The sequence below is a fragment of the Trichechus manatus genome, unplaced genomic scaffold (genome assembly GCF_000243295.1).
Source record: "Trichechus manatus latirostris isolate Lorelei unplaced genomic scaffold, TriManLat1.0 scaffold00143, whole genome shotgun sequence".
Classification (NCBI taxonomy): Eukaryota; Metazoa; Chordata; class Mammalia; order Sirenia; family Trichechidae; genus Trichechus; species Trichechus manatus.
In genome coordinates, this window is record NW_004444079.1 from 4,857,479 (window position 1) to 4,873,723 (window position 16,245).

The following is a 16,245-nucleotide window of genomic DNA, read 5'->3' on the forward strand; positions in this document are numbered from 1 at the left end:
ATTCACTAACTAGATAGTAGACAAGAATTAGGTGAAGGGAAGGACAGCACACACTACAGGGGAAGTCAGCACAATGGGACTAAACCAAAGCTAAGAAGTTTCCTGAATACAGCCAAACTCTTTGAGGGACAGAGTAGCAGGGGCGGGAGTCTGGGGACCATGATTTCAGGGGACATCTAGGTCAGTTGGCATAACAAAATTTTTTAAGAAAATGTTCTGCGTCCCACTTTGGTGAGTGGTGTCTGGGGTGTTAAAAGCTAGCAAGCGGCCATCTAAGATGCATCAATTGGTCCCGACCCATCTGCAGTAAAGGAGAATGAAGAACACCAAAGACACAAGGAAAGTTATTAGCCCAAGAGACAAAAGGGCCACATAAATCAGAGACTTCATCAGCCTGAGACGAGAAGAACTAGATGGTGCCTGGCTACCACCAATGACCGCCCTGACAGGGAACACAACAGAGTCCCTGACAGAGCAGGAGAAAAGTGGGGTGCAGAACTCAAATTCTAGTAACAAAGATCAGACTTAATGGTTTGAGACTGGAGGGACCCCGGAAGACATGGCCCCCTGGCTCTCTGTTAGCCCAAAACTAAAATCATTCCCGAGGTGAAGTCTTCAGGCAAAGATTAGAGTGAACTATGGGGTATAAAATGATACTTACAAAGAGTGAGCTTCTTGGCTCAAGTAGATACATGTGACTGAAGGGGCAGCTCCTGTCCAGAGGCGAGATGAGAAGGCATAGAGGGTCAGGAGCTGGTTGAATGGACACAGAAAATCCGGGGTGGAAAGGAGGAGTGTGCTGTCACAGTAGAGGGAGAGTAATTAGGGTCACATAACAATGTATGCATAAATTTTTGTATGAGAGACTAACTTGAATTGTCAAATTTCACTTAAAGCACCACAATTAAAAAAAAAAGAGTCTCAAATGTCTAACTTTTCCAGGCTACTGTACCAGTCTATCATCTCTAACATCAGCTACTTCCTCTAGCCTCAGTACTCTCCCTCCTGTCTTTGGGTTCCCTAATTCGGTGCAACGTCTCATAGAACCGTGTAAAGGAAATGGCTCACGTGGTTGTGGAGGCTGGCAAGTCCCAAATTCTTTAGTCAGGCATAGACTTCTCCCTGGCCCTCAGTCTCTGCCCAGAGGCACTCAGCTTTTCTCGCTCCATGGGCCGGGAAGCCCACTGCGTCATCTCCTGCCCATCTCTCCTTCTTTGGTTGTGATGAACTCTCCTCTCTGCTCTGGAATTGGCTCTCTTTTAAGGCAAAACTGACCAATCCCGTTAGTAGGCCACAATTACCCTATCACACAGTCACCTGAGTGAGAGTCACAAGACCATGGCTAGAAAGGCCACACTCAAAAGTAATTAATCTCACTGCAATGTATATACCACATTTTGTTTATCCATTCATTTGTTGATGGACATTTGGGTTATTTCTGCCTCTCAGATACAGTGAAAAGTGCTGCAGTCAACACTGGTGTACAGGTTTCTTTTTGTGTTCCTGCTTTCACTTCTTCTGGATTAAATCAGTTTTTAATAATGTACTAATATAAAATAAAATATTTTACTTAACATCATTTTTTATCATAAACTGCAAAAATGGCAAAATTATGTTTAAAATTTCTTCCTTGGGAGGTGTTTTAAGATAATATATTCCTTTGAAAGGGATTTGTGAGTCAAAAATTTTGGAAAATACTGAGTAGCAATACAACTAAGTAAATAAGTTACAGCTGTCTTTACATTCTAGTCCAAGTATAACCTTGGTTTTCTTGATCAGATTGAGAGATTTTCTGAACTCTTGATGCAATAGTCTTCTTCAGGAGAGTCCCCCCTTCTCTGTTACATACAAGTTGCACCCTGAACTTTTCCTTAAAACTCATATGATGATTCTAACTATATAGTTGAATACTTGGTTGTTTAATGTGGGTCTTCCCAGTGGGATAATGTGCTTTGTGAGGACAGAGACTATGTCTGTCTTGTTCACTTCATGCTGAGAATGCATTAGTGGTTCCTCAAAAATTTGGAGATATCCCACTCCTATTATCATATTTACAGATTACCTTTGAGATAGGTTACTTTTCAGATGTCTGATCTTATTTGAATTGTGTTTATTCTACTTAGCTTTAAATGAAGAGGTTATTTTCTTACTTGCTTTTAGTGTCTACCTGTTATGGATTGAACTGTACTCCCCAAAAAGAAATGCAGAAGTCCTAACCCTTTACGTGTAAATATGACCCTATTTGAAAATATGAGCTTTATTTTGTTATGTTAATGAGGTCATACTAGAGTGAGTCCTAAACCTAATCACTTTTGAATGGTGTTTTATAAAAAAAAGCAGGACAGAGACACACACACAGGGAAAACAAACACCATGTCACAATGGAGATAGATGCATCTACAAGCCCAGGAGTGCTAAGGAGGTGAGGAGGGTCAGGAGATTGCTAAGATTAAGTGACTGATTTGGAACAGCCCCATATATGGTGTAATAGCAGCAGCTGCAGCAAAATACTACTCTAATGTATCTCTACATACCTTTCCAGAAAAGTATATTCTTTCATTCTCACAGATATTACCCTTCCCCCTCCAATTCTGACCTTCCCTGTCTTCTTAAACTAAATCAAGCCTCCCACCCCACCCCAGTGAACTGATTACTTGACTTTTTTTTTTTCCCATGAAGGAATTTTTTCTTGTATATATGTGCTCAGGCTGTGAGTCAGTAGTTTTTGGCATTACTTCTCTATTAGCTTCTAGTCAGGAAGTTCAGCCAGGGGTTGGAGTGATTGCTAAACAGTGAGGACTTCCCAAGAGCCGTTTTCAAGAGTGAACTAATATTCTGACTTCTCGGAACTTTGAAGCTTATCCTTCATCACTACCATAATTCTGAGACCCACACGGTTGACTCTTGTTTTGTTCAATTCCAAATAAAGCTTTTGGATCGCATGATTTCTAGACCAGTAAATATTATATAGGAAGAGTAAAATTAGTTCCTTATCTGCGTCATGTTCCATTTCGACTGTCTATACGATAGTCTACTATCTATATAGTGTTCTTACACTGATGTTAATCTTCGGTTTGTTGGATCATTTCTAACAAGAACCCTGAAGCTTGGTTTTTCCCCTCTCCTTTTTAGTCTACTGAGAAATTAAAAGGCCAAAATTATTTCTGTTCTTGGTCATTGTCTCTAATTGTTAAAAAAAAAAAAAAAAAAAAAAAAATCCAGCACTGGGGTTATGACTCCTCAGAAGCTTCCAGATTTTAAAACATGAAGGATGTTATCACAGTGTTTTCTAGTTAGGTTGTTTATTTAGGAGAAATAAATATTTTCCCACTTCACTTTTTCTCTCTGCTCCCCACTCCTGCCCCCAAACTATTCACTTATACAGCAAGGAAGTGAATGAAGCACAAGTTCCTTTTGAAGGGGGTTGGCTGCCAGTCACAGCTGTGCTGTATTACCTTAACAGACACTGCAGTTGGAACTGGCTGAAGACTGTGCCTAATCTATTTACACCTGCTTTGGATTGCTCCTTGATCAGCCAAAAAAGAAATCAAGGGTATCACTGTGAAGTGGTGGACCAAATAAGAAAATTTCCTGTTGCAGTTTTGCAGTTGTCCTGATCTTTAAATTAGTGCCACCCGCTCTTCCCTCTTCCTCCTTACCACATACGCATACCCAGCTGATGATGTATTTACTTTTAGGGATACATTATCAGTACTCTGTGTAGCCCTAGGCTCCTGATCTTGCCTAGAACAAAGAATTTCAAGTTTCAAAATTGATAGGAGAGCTCTGGTATTTAAACCATCCCTAGAAGACAAACATATGGTCCAAATTAGAGTCTGCTGCTCTGTATTAAGAGAAAGGGATATGAGTTGCCATTTCAGCCTACAGATAAATGCTAACCAACCAGGGTGTTGGGGGTTGGAAAAGAGACTTAGCAAATTACACTAAGAACCACTTATGAGTGGAGAAATAAATGACCATAGACCACATCAAGACAAAACACCACCCATATGACTTCTGTCATGTGGGTGTGAGTAGCCTTCTTAACCAGTTACTTCTGTTGTTTCTCCCTTTTCTTCTGTAACCCTTTAGAATATTCAACATTTTACTGTTGAATCTAGGTCATAAATCTTTCACATTGCCAATACAGAAACAGCAAGGGACATAATCTTTATGGGCATCTTTGTACCTGAGAGTTTTTCAAAACAGCAACTGCTTTGTGTTTTAGTTCTTATTATTCAGGGTGATGTTTTGAAGTCTTTACATTTAAAATAACAGCGTTAACTGTAGAATAATATAAGCATACTATAGAAAATGTCGGGCACTGGTGGCACAATGGTTAAGTGCTCAGCTGCTAACCGAAAGGTTGGCAGTGTGAACCCACCAGCAGCACCACAGCAGAAAAGATCTGGGGATCTGCTCCTGTAAAGATTACAGCCTAAGAAACTCTGTGGGGTGGTTCTACTGTGTCCTACGGGGTCGCTATGAGTCAGAAGAGCTGGGCGACACACAGCAAGAACAACATAAGAAATTTAAACAACAACAACAACAAGATTTTTAAATATTCAAACGATAATCCCACCTCTAAAACTATCATTTTGAGCGCGTTTTCTTCCTATGCATGTCTTTTTTCTATGCCTGTTTTCCATAATTAGAATCAGTGTATATACAATTTTATATGCTGCTTTTCTTTTTTATATTGAGTATTTTTCCCATGCTGCTCCACATAATCACCCTTTTAAAATGATTGCATATCAAGTAAATATACCATAATTTACTGAATCTACCTCCTCTATTGTCCTAAGAAGGAGCCCTGGTGGTGCCGTGGTTAAAGCAGTTGATTGCTAACTGAAAGGTTGGCGATTTGAAATCACCAGCAGCTCCACAGGAGAAAGATGTGGCAGTCTGCTTCCATAGAGATTTACAGCCTTGGAAACCCTGTAGGGTCATTATGAGTCTGAATCGACTCTACGGCATTGAGTTTTTGGTATTGTTATAAAAGCACAGTAATTGTTAATAGCACTTTACTCTTAGCTCTCTCTTTTCTTTAGCATTTAATAGTGTACTGCAAAACTACAAAGTATTTTATTTAACCCTTTGAATATACACTATGAATCTGATCTCTTCGCTTTAAGTTTCTGTTTTATTTGTGCCGTTATATTTTTTGACTTATATTGAAGCCTTGACTCTTCTTTTTCCTTTATATTGCACCACTGTTAGGCCTTATAGTTTTCTTCATCTTGAGCTCTGCGGACTAAACTTTAGCTTATGACAGTGTAAACTAAACTGTTTTACTTGTGCGCCAACCTAGGACCCAACCAGTTAGAATGATCACAGGTTTTCCCTTTCTCCCCGTCAGGCTGACTTGAGCTGGGCAGTGCCAGCACCCCTTTATTCCTTAGGGTAATACGAGTTCTGGAATGCTAAAAGAAGATACGAAGTGACTGTGGTTTTAAAGAGGTGATTAAACTCTGTCTATTCCCTGGCTTGTTGCCTATGGGATTTGGATAATAAAAGGGTTATAATCAGGAAAAAAGAAGTGTTTGTAAAAATGTTAGGGGAGAGTTAAGAGTATTTATCTGATAGATTTGCCAAAATTATAGTCCCCTTTTAAGTTATCCAGTTGTGTGTGTGTTTTAGCTATCCAGGTGTTTTGTTTTTGTTTTTTCTCCTCTTTATTCTGGACATCCATGTTTTCTGATTTAATAGTTTATCAAGCATATTTCCCTTAAGTTGGATATATTGAAGGAACAGAAGGGAAAGCTAGATCTCTTTAGTGTTGTTCTTTGTTAACAGCTCTGGTTTAATTAGAAGCTAGTAGCATTATAGACTAAACTTAATTTTAAATTATTTATAAATAATATTTGCTATATTTGTATTTTACTAATATGGATTATGGAGAAAGTTGTTTTATTAGTATAAAAATATTTTAATGTTGTGAACAGCTTATCATTTATGCCTAATCATTTTAGCATGACAGTGACTGTACATATTATTAAAATATTTCCTTCTCTTTTAAAATTGTATTTAACTGGAACTATAAACTTTCTCGTTGTATATAAAGTCTTCATAGTTTGCTCTTCTTCATATATGATTATTGCTGTTTTCAACAAAAACTTCGGTGAGATTACTGTTTTAGCACATGGTTCCCAATCCCTACCCTCTTAGCAGTTGACTAAGAGCTACTCTGAGTTCTCAAACATTCATTTCCTTTTCACATACCTCCTCCCACCTTTTTTCCCTCTATCTTTGTTCTTAGTTAATCGTGATTTATTCATGAAATATTTATTGAGTGCCTTTATTCTGTCAGGCACTCTTCTACGTACTAGGAAATCAGTGGTGGACACAACAACCCAATCCCCGCCCTCGTGAGCTTCAATCATAGTGGAGCTTTCATTCCAATGAGATGGCCCCAAAAGGCAAGAAAATAGAAGTAGGGGAGAAAAACGATCCTATTCTTTTCTCATTTTTCCTTCATTTTTTAGGAAATATTGTATATGCTGAAATGTGCTTTAAACATATACGTACACCTTAATGAATCACTATAAAGGGAACACCTGTGTAATTACCACGTAGGTCAACAAGTAGAACATTTCAGCAGCCCAGACTGCACTGCCCCACCAGTCACAACCCTGTCCCTCCCCCAAGATTTTTTACTGTCTCGTTTTTTGTGCTGATCATTTACTTGTTTTGTTTTATAGTTTTACTTTGCTTTTTAAATAGTTTTACCACCCATGTAATGTATCCCTCAGGCAGTTTGCTCCAAGCAGTGCCATTTATATTGAATATAATGTGCAGTGAATCTATTCTTAAACAATAGAGTTTTGCTTGTTTTTGTACTGTGTATGAATGGAATCATATTGAATGTATTGTTTTGTGTCTTATTTCACACAACAATATATTTGTAAGATTTATCCATGCTTTTTGATATAAAACAAAACAAAACAAAACCCATTGCCACCTAGTTGATTCCGACTCATAGTAGCCCTGTAGGACAGAGTAGAACTGTGCCCCGGCGGGTTTCCAAGGAGTGGCTGGTGGATTCGAACTGCCGACCTTTTGGTTAGCAGCGAAACGTTTAACCACTGCGCCACCAGGGCCCCTTTTTTGGTATAGCTGTGGTTTATTGAAAGGATACCTGGTGGCGCAGTGGTTAAAGTGCTCGGCTGCCAGCCAAAACATGGCAGTTCAAACCCACTAACCATTCCATGGAAGAGAGATGTGGCAGTCTGCTTCTGTAAAGATTACAACCTTGGAAACCCTATGGGCAGTTCTGCTCTGTCCTGTAGGGTCACTATAAGTCAGAATTGATAGACAGCAATGGGTTAGTTAGTATGATTTATTCATTTTTGTTTCTGTATAGTATCCATAATATGAATATGCTACAAGTTACTTTTCCATTGTGTCTCTTGATGGATATTTGGGTCGCTTTCAGTTTACGGCTCTTACTAGCAGCTACAGGGAACATTCCTAAACATTTATCCTGGTGCACTGCATTTAACATTAATATACATTCTTAAACATTTAAGAGTATAAACCTAGGAGTGAAATTGTTGTGTGTTGTCAGCTTTTACTTGATAATGGCAGACTGGTGTGTGAGCGTTCTCATTGCTCCATGTCCTTGCCAATGCTTGGTATTATTACACCAGTACCAATGTGATACCAAACAGATTGGTATTTTTGCCAATCTGGTTAGTGTGTAATGGTTATCTCATTGTAGTTTTTTTTTGTTTTTTTTTCTTGTGAATAATGAAGTTGAGCTCGTTTTCTTGTTTATTGGCCTCTTTTATGAAGTGCCTGCTAAGTCTTTTGCTCACTTTTTTACAAAGTTGTCTGTCTTACTGATTTAAGAGAGGGTTTTTTTTTTTTTGTTTGTTTGTTTTAAATAGTCTGGACATGAATCTCTGTGTGTTGCAGGTATCTTCTTCGCTTTGTGGTTTCTCATTTTAGTCTCTTTGAAATGTCTTTCATTGACAAGATATTTTACTGTAGTATTAATGTACCCCAATTTATCACTTTTTTTCCTTTACAATTAGTGCTTTTTGTTTCTTGTTTAAGAAATTCTTCCATCTGCTGAAGCCATAAAGATATTCTCCTTTATTATTTTATAAAAACCTTATAGTTTTAACTTTCACATTAAAGCTATAATCCTCCTGGAATTGATTTTGAGATATAGTGTGAGTCCTGCTTCATTTTTTTCTGTATGGATAACTAATTGTCCCTGTATCGTTTATTGAAAATTTATCCTTTCCCCATCGAGATGCAGTGCCTACTACTCTTTTCTGTGTGCTGTTTTTCATGAAACTTGTAAACACACAGTGTTGTTCAAGTACCATATGTCCTTGAGAAAATCATAAAACGGAGCAGAGGACTGACAGTCAAGAATAAGATGGAAAACAGTAGACTATAATATCTAAGGAACCTGGAAGTTGTAACAAAAATAGTTATGAGGTGAACATTTCCTTACATATATATATGATCTGAAAGCACAGTGTGGGCATGGTCTGGGCGGACATCAAGACTGGCATTATTGGTGGGGTCTAGCTCTTATTAACTGTTTAAATTTGGGCACATTACTTAACTTCTGAACCTCACTTTCTCAGATAGGAAATAAGAATAATGCTTATCTCAATGAGGGTAATATATGCAAGGTACTATAGCATAGCCTTTGACAGAAAGGCCTTTAAAAACGTATCAGTTTACTTTATTACATATAATTCAAAATGTTGCACAAATGGGAAAACAGCTGTAGTGAGAGAGATGAGTCAAGACTAATTAGTTCTGGATCTTCCCAGGATACCTGGCTTCCTCCAGGGTTCTTGCCACTCAACTGCGTGTCCAAGTTCTAACTACTCTGGATGAATTTACTGATAACTTAGGATTGTTATTTATTGGTTGCCATCAAACTTAGTAAGAAATGCCTGTTTTGTTCACAGCATGACGTTCTAAATGATTCGTTGTGAGTCTGGACTATGTTCATAGTGCACTCCTGGGACTTAACCTTTCTTTAAAACAAACAAAAATTCTGAGGAGAAATTTTTCCATTTCTCCTTCAGAGCTGCCATCGTTTTCCCCTACCCAAAAGTTTTCCCTCATCCAGATAGTATTTGGATGACATTATATGGGTGCTGCAGACCACCATTTCCCGTTTTGGAATACTTTTCTCCTCTCATAGTTTATCATCATCTCAAACTCAAGATATACAAAATAATATTTTTCCCAAACTCTTCTGCCTTCTTTAAGTCTGTCATCTATCTAGCCCATGTGTTCAGCCTGTCATCAAGTTTTGTTCACTCTACTTTCAAAGTATTTTTTGAATTGTCTTTCATATTTTCACTACTCCTCCCTTATTCCAGGCCTTCAGCATTCAGCTCACAACTAAGCTAGACTTGCTTTCAGATTAATTTTACCATATCACCTGCCTGCTGCAAAAGTCCCAATGACTCCTCATTACCTGTAAGACTGGTTCTCAAACTTCAGAAGAATTCTGTATTATTTGTTTATTTAAATTCAGATGTTCAAGCTATTTCTAGGAGATCCATTAAGTCTGAGATAACGCTTGTGGATTACTTCAAATACATTTTTTTAGAATGCCACCATTGATTCTGATGTACAGATAAGGTTGTAAATCAGTGGTTGGAGGGAGGACAAGGGGATAGGATGGTAGATGCTTGTGGATAGATAGTAGGTACTTATCAAGATAGTTTTCTTTTGAGTGAGTGATAGAAGCAAATCTTCATGACCTTGGATTAGGTAAATGGTTTCTTAGATATGAAACCAAAAGTGTTAGGTGACAAAAGAAAAAAACAGATAGATTGGACTTCATAAAAGTAAAAAACCTTTGTGTATCAAAGGGCACCATTAAGAAAGTAAAAAGGCAGCCCATAGAATGGGAGAAAATATTTGCAAATTGTATCAAGGGACTTGTATCCAGAGTATACAAAGAACTCTTACAACTCAATATAAAAGAGCAAATAACCCAATTTTTAAAATGGGCAAATAATTTGAATAGTCATTTCTTCAAAGAAGATACACAAATGGCCAACAAGGATGTGAAAAGATGCTCAACATTATTAGCCATTAGGGAAATGTAAATCCAAACCAAGGTGAGATACCACTTTATACCCACTAGGATGGCTATAAGCAGCCCTGATGGTGCAGTGTTTAGGTGCTTGGCTGCTAACCGAAAGGTCTACTGTTTGAACCCACCAGCTACTCCACAGGAGAAAGATGTGGCGGTCTGCTTCTGTAAAGATTACAGCCTTGGAAACCCTATAGGGCAGTTCTGTTTTGTCCTGTAGGGCTGCTATGAGTTGGAATCGACTTGACGGCAACAGGTTTTAGGATGGCTATGATAAAAAAGACAGTAAGAAGTGTTGGCAAGGATGTAGAGAAATTGAAAGCCTCATACATTGCTGGTGGGAATGTAAACGGTACAGCTGCGTTGGAAAACAGTTTGGCAGCTCCCCAAGAGGTTACACGTGGAGTTACCATACCATATGACCCAGCATTTTTACTTTTAGCTATATATTCAAGATAAATGAAAATATATATCTACACAAACAAACACTTATATGAGTGTGGTATTTCCATACAATGGAATAGTATTTAGCAATAAAAAAGAATGAAGTACTAATACATGCTACAACATGGATAAACCTTGAAAAGTTTATGCTAAGTGAAAGAATCCAGTCATATATGATTCCATTTATGTATAACGATATCCAGAATAGACAAATCCAGAGAGACGGAAAGCAGATTAGTGGTTGCTTAGGGCTGGTGGGTTAGGGGAAAATGAGAAGTGACTGCTGATTGGTATGGGGTGTTTTGGGAGAGGTGATGAAAGTATTCTAAAATTGATTGTGGTGATGGTTGCATATGTCTGTGAATATGCTAAAAAACACTGGACAGCACACTCCAAATGGGTGAATTTTGTGAAATGTGAAATAGATTTCAATTCTTGTTATTAGCTATTGTGGAGTCTACTCATACTCATGGTGACCTTATGGACAACAGAACAAAGCATGACCTGTTTCTGCGTCATCCTCACAATTGCCAGCATTTTTGAGTCCATCTTTGTGGCTGTTGGGCCAGCCCACCTCATCAAGGGTTTCCCATGCCCTCATTGGCTCTCTACTTCACCAAACATGATGTCCTCCTCTAGCAATTGATCCCTCCTGATGACATGTCCAAAGCAAGCGTCTGACAATATTCTGTTTTGATCCATAAGATTTTCATTGGTTAATTTTCAGAAGTAGAATGCCAGGCCTTTCTTCCTAGTCTGTCTTAGTCTGGAAGCTTCACTGAAACCTGCCGACCGTGGGTGACCCTGCTGGTATTTGAAATACCAGTGGCATAGCTTCCAGCATCACAGCAACATGCAAGCCACCACAGTATGACAAACCGGGGGGTATCCCAATAAAGCCATGGGGGTGGGGGAGACAGCTAAATAAAAGTAGGCCATGACTGGAGAAATGATAAGAATGTGTTATGACCAAAGATTATAATTAATTCCTAATCAAATTCCACATATCTGAAGTCTAATAAAATCTACAAATATTAGGAAAAAAGAAGAAAAGGAAAGAAAGGAAAGCAGCGGTCCACAAGTGTGAGGTTCTCTTCCTATCATTTAAGGCTGTATTTTATGGGCCTGATGCTACTTTGCCATTTTATTTCTTACCACATACTACTACAAACCTCATACTGTATCTAGGGAAGGTCTCTTTATTGTACCTTGAAATTATTAGCTTGTTAATTACAATTGATCTGCCTTTGCTTAGGCACTTCTCCAACCACCACCCAGAATAACCTTTCCACGTTTCCTCCCTCCTTCAGATCCTTGCCATTCAACTAAGTTCCCCTTCTTTCCTGTGTCTTTCTCAAGGAACATCTCTTTTATGCCTTTTGGTTCTTTCCTAGGCTCTAACTCATTGCTGTACCTAGTGGAAAGGCCCATATACACATGTTAAATAAATGAGTGAAGAAATGGAGGAACTTGTTTAGAGAATAGCAGACATTATGAATAAGAAGCTTTACAAAATAATAAAGGACATTATGAATAAAAGCAGTTCCAGAGTCAAAAGAAGATGAACAGTCAGTCACATCAAATGGAAATACAGTTTTCTAAGTTGAGGGTAACCGATCAAACTTAGGTTCTAAAAGCTGTACATTCCCTGTTTTTTCTGTTTCGTTTTGTTTTGGTATTTCTGGTCCAAGCTAGCAAGAATTCTTCATTCTTTTTTACTCATTACTTTAAACTTTGCTGTGAGAATTTTCTCTTTCTAGTTGGGTCATCTATCAGTTGTTCAGTTGTCGATACATTTAGATAACTAAAAACTGGCAAAAATCTTAGTAATTCTGTTCTGTCCGTCTGTTCAGCATCGTACTGCATCCTACCTCTACTTCCTGCCACATATGCCTGCATTCCTCTAGTATTTTCCTAAGCTACAAAAAACAAACAAAATAGATGGTTTGAGTTTTAACTGTTTTTATTTTTTCCTTCCAAATCTCTTAAAGTATGTAGCAAAGTACCTTCAAAGACAGGCAGCTAAAGCAATAAAGAGCAGGTATTTTTCCCCACCCTGGTTATTCAGTCTCTGGTGAAGTATTGATTGGGAAGACCTGAATTTCCAAAATGAGTTACAAACTTAGTTTATTTTCGTAATTTGTGGTTTCTCCCACATAGGTAATTTAAAATTTTAGAAAACATCGTTTGTTATAGCTGAATGACAGTGAACTAGCCAGCACTGTAACTTACAAGATGCGCATTTATATTGAAGATAAATGTAAAATACTTGTAAAGAGCCAGCCAGACAAGAGAGCAATATGCTTTCGATGAAACTGTCAGTGTATAATAAATAATGTGTATATTGAAGGGGGGAAGTGAGTCAAATCCTGTTGGGTTTGTTACATTAACGAATGGATTGAGTTACTCCAAGATAATTCATTAGAAGAAGCTAGCTTTAATGAAAGAAAATGTGTCATGGCAGTCAGGGAGAAGCAGATTTTACTTGAATGTGCAATGCCTTAGAATTAGGAGTAAGTAATAATACATGGAGTGGTTATACGACAGACATCTATAAGACTAGAGGATTTTGCTTTGTATGTCATAAGAAATAAGAGCAAGTAGGTGGGGTTTTTGTTGTTGAATCTTATTGAAATCTTGCTGTTGGTCATTGAGTCTAGCTGTTGAAGCCAGCTGTTTAGCTGTAACATGCTGTGGAAGCAGGTGCTTCCCCACATGTGGCCCTCTCTCATTGTCAGACCCTAATCATATCATTCATGCTCACACATTTCTCATATAAATGCCTAATAGCTACCTAAGCCCGAGGGTGTCTCTGAAGCTGGTTCCCTTTGATATTGTTTAATTTGTAACGATTTCCTGTTTGATAGATAAAATAAATAAGCTCGTGCCACTAAGTTTGTGCCTTCCACTCCCTGGCAGAGTAAAAGGGTGGACAAGTAACCAGTTGTAGGTAAAGCATTTGCAGTTCAGAATGAGAAATCTCCTTTATATCTTAAGCTGCTTAGTAGAAAAATCTTAAAACAACTGGTTTAAATTCATTGCTTGACTTGTTGTACTCTCAATTCAAAACACAAACAAAAAACTTTGTAATTCTCTCTTCTGTACTTCGCTATCCAATCACACCAGTGTCAGAGCCCATCAGTTATAACAGAATCCATCAACATTTCTCCTCTGACTGAGGAGGGGAAGCCCAGTCATGGAAAAGGGCCTGGTAATGGTCTTTAAAAACTAAAAAAAGAAAAATAAAGGGTCTTCTTTCTATAGAATTTCCAAAGTCATCTGCTTTTCTGACTCTTAATTTCCTGGGATTTTTAGCAACCTTTCTATCCCTGCTCTCTTATAAAAATTATTTTTAACAGGATTCAATACATACAGACTTTAACTTGTAAATGAAAATTATTGTATTTCAAAAGTTGTAGTTAGTTGGTACAACTTAAAATGTAGTTTCATTTATAGTCCAAACAAATCAAACCCATTGCTGCTGAGTTGATTCTGACTCATAGCTACCCTATAAGACAGAGTAGAACTGCCCCATAAGGTTTCCAGGGAGTGGCTGGTGGATTTGAACTGCCGACCTTTTGGTTAGCAGCATTTATAGTCAATATTTATTAAATGTACACTGAGTTTAAATACTAGATTAGGTAATGTGAGAGAGTCTGAGATGAATACAGGCCTCTTAAGGAAATAGGTGTTCTTAAGGAGCTAGATACATGTTTTTCAGGAGCTAGAAGAGTATGTTAGAGATACACAAATAACTAAAACACAAAGTAGTGAGGGAGTACAGAGAAGGTAGAGGACACTTAAAGGGGATCCATGAAGACTTCCCAGAAGAGGCATTTAGCTTCTTTGATGAATGAGAATCTAGATTTCTCATAGAAGTAGCTATAATGGTGCCAGTGGTGGCCCTGACCTCCAGGCGTCTCATGATCATGAAGTTATTTTAGAACCTTAGGAGGGATGGATAGGAGGTGGAGGCATTAGTAGCAGACCAGCTGGCATTGTCAGTATGAGAGATGGCTTCACTAGCCAGGAGGTGAGGAGAGGATGCCCCTGATTTTATAGCATTTTAATTTAGTGGCTTTTTCTTGAATCCCTATGTATAAAAACACTGTGTGGTGACTAGATAAATTAAACTATATCCTTCCCATTTACAAATTAGTGGAAGATATAAACACATTAATGAAACTGACTATGAGATAAGGCAGAATGGTAATTGGGATGTAGAGCTATAAACAAAGGACTCTGGAAGCACAGAAGAGGAAGCCACTGACATGGTATTTTGAGGTAGAAATCAGTTAAGGATTCATACATACAGGAAGTAATTTTGAGCTGGACCTTGAAGATGAGTAATATTTCAAAGATGGAAAAGACATGGCACAGAGAGGAAGTTGCATAAGAAAGGCACGTAAACATAGGATGTGAATAATCTAGTAATGCTAGAATGGCCAGGGATATGTTGAAAAGGCAGGGTCAGGCTTGGTTGTGAAGGATGTTAAATGAGAATGCTGTAAGCAGAAGGGAGACACCAAATGTTTTTGAGCAAGCAGGTAATGTAATCTGATTTGTGTAGCGTTCACTGTGCTGTGAATGGATGGCTTAGAGAGAAATGAAATAGACTTAGATAGTAAGCAATAGCAGCAATCAGGGTCAGAGATGATAAACGTATGAACTGAGGTAGGAGAAATGGAAATAGAAAGGAGGACATGGGCTCAAGATGCACTTACAGGATAGAAGCAGTAAAACTTTTATTGCCAACTTGACATGGGAAATGGGGGTGGGGGAGGAATTTAAAGATGATCCTAGTTTCCCTAGTAACTGGGATGGTAATGCCATTAATGAAGATGGGAACACCACAGGAAGAGCAGAATTGATTTTGGAAAATGGTGGGCTTGATGTGTTTCTTCCCACACAGTGATTGGAAGTTTATGTAAGGAAGTTAAGAGTAGTACTAAGACCAGAAGTACAGATTTTAGGAATTATCCCTGAACAAGTGATAGGGAAAGCTGTGGGACCAGAAGAGTTAGCCCTGAGAAAATACAGAGCAAGAAGAAACAATCAAAATCAGGAAATGCCTTACTAGAAAACACCTTGTATAAAAGGTAGACAGAAGAAAAGCAAATAGCATAAGGAGGTACAGTTATCCACAAGAGAGCAAAAACTAGAAATGGAAGGAAAAGGTTTTGGAGAATAGATAGGTGCTTAGCATTTCCAGGAGCTTTGATTCAGGGGATGTGGTAAAGCGCTCAGCTGCTAATGAAAAGGACAGTGGTTCAAACCCATCAGACATTCTGAGGGAGAAAGATGTGGCAGTCTGCTCCTATAAAGATTTACTACCTTGGAAACCCTATGGGGCAGTTCTGCTTTGTCCTGTAGGGTCACTGTGAGTTGGGAATTGACTCAACGGCAGTGGGTTTGGTTTTTCTTTGGTTTGGTATGCCTGGGTTAGGACGGAGTTTTTATGGAGGTGAGGGATTATGTGTTGTTCATAAATAAAAGTATTTATAAGTCAACATCTCTCTTTGGCTTGCCACTGTTGCTCATTTTCTTAGTATTTCTCCCCAGGCTTATCCCTCCTGCCTCCCCACTACCAGTACCAGTTGCCTTGAGTCAGTTCTGATTCATGGCGACTCCATGTGTGTCAGTAGAACTGTGCTCTACAGGGTTTTCAGTTGCTGCTTTTTCAGAAGTAGATTGCCCGGCCTTGAACTGCCAACCTTTTG

The 16,245-nt window shown here is 38.4% G+C and overlaps 1 protein-coding gene across 1 annotated transcript in view; it reads left to right on the forward strand.

The window, feature by feature from the left end:
* Window positions 1–16,245, forward strand: part of SIK3 (SIK family kinase 3) — a 272,938-nt gene that overhangs the window by 212,182 nt on the left and 44,511 nt on the right. The window lies entirely within an intron of this gene.